Source organism: Mus caroli, chromosome 8 (assembly GCF_900094665.2).
Source record: "Mus caroli chromosome 8, CAROLI_EIJ_v1.1, whole genome shotgun sequence".
Classification (NCBI taxonomy): Eukaryota; Metazoa; Chordata; class Mammalia; order Rodentia; family Muridae; genus Mus; species Mus caroli.
This window is the reverse complement of record NC_034577.1, coordinates 16370382-16372003: the sequence shown is the minus strand read 5'-3', so window position 1 is coordinate 16372003 and position 1622 is coordinate 16370382.

The window sequence follows — 1622 nt, the reverse complement described above, 5'->3', positions numbered from 1 at the left end:
TGGATGTATCATCACACTACTTTTATATATTTTCTCATTTTGTCCTGCTTTTGGCTGTTAGGAAGCAAAATGTATTTTTCAGTGATGACTTATGCTATTGATGTCTTCCATCTTCTTACAGAGCATGTTATTATACTGTGTGCAATATTGTGTATNAAATAGGTACATAATACTGTGTATAATGTATTCCATGGCTCATTTGTATTTAATCTATGTGACTGTGTTCCTCATATGCATTTGGTCCTTGATATCATGTTATTCCTGGTTGTATGCTTATGTAGCAAGCATGCCTGGTAAGAGTGAATATATTCCAAAATATTATCTTGTGCCCCAATCTTTAGCTATCAGATTATTGAAATAGTGGTCCCAAATAAATTAGAATCCTGCTAGGAATCACCTTTTTGAAGAAGAAAAGTAGGAAACCTATAGAGAATTCAAGAGAAAGAACTTACCTCCCAGAGAAAGATTTACAACTTGCCAGATGATTTTGAGCTGATAAAATGATGGTGAGACCACATCTTGGCCTGATCTTCTGTCTCCCACCTTCTGTCTAAAACTTGTCCTCAGTATCAGGATCTCAAATGTACACTGGATTGTGGTGGGAGTTAATGCATATATTTGTTTTTTCCCTAATATGATCATGTCAGATATGGCTCCTTTTCCAGCTTTTCACTAGTAGTTATATGATTTTAATTATCCTGGAAAGATAAGTGTACTAATATAGCTTGCTGGAGCACAAGCTATGACTCCATACCTGCTAACATCTATATATTTTAGGAAAAATTAAACCAAAGTCTAGAGGAGTGTTTTCTTCCAGGGTGTTCAGTTGGAAGATGTTCTGTACTAACACTGAGTGCATGGGAAAATAAGTTTTGGATGATATTTGTGCTTCTTTTCTCTTCATTTACATCTTGATCAATCAGGTTTGGGACATTTAGAAGGTGGGAATCAAGATTTCATCCTCCCTGATCCCAGAGAGAGAAGGCAAGGCACAATAATTAGTGACACCCTGGAGTGGACCAGCAGGACAGAAGGCCAGTGAAACAAGCCAGAACAAGGGGAGGGAGAACCTTGTTGAATTCTCTGTGTTAATTTCTATCTAGTCTAAGAAGTATCTCTGAGGCAGGATGAGTGAGGTACTGATCTATGGATATAGCAATATGTCCATAAGTGTCATTTAATTAGTATGTTAATGTAATAGAATAACTACAGTAGGTTTTACCCTATGGCATTTGATCCGTGTCATTTCATGTTCTTGGCCACATATCAGGTATGACTACCATATCATGAAGGAGGTTTTGAATCAATAAAGAAGTGGTTGAATACCCCCATAACATTTGGATTCTATTGCACCAGTGTGTGTACTGTGCAGGCAGATCCCTGCTGTAGCTTGCAGCGTGTTTATAGCTGGGTGAGACTGATGATTATTTTCTTGTCTGCTAGCAGACATAGGGCCTTCTGTACTATGAACACCAAACAGTAGGATATTCTCATTGAGCACCAACTCAGTTTCTCCATGTTCAATAGCGCAATACTGTGATACCTTCATTCTGTGGCAATTGGAGCAACAGGGGAATTATCAACCCCATAAGGGTAGACATCATNCTCAGTAATAGTTTCCT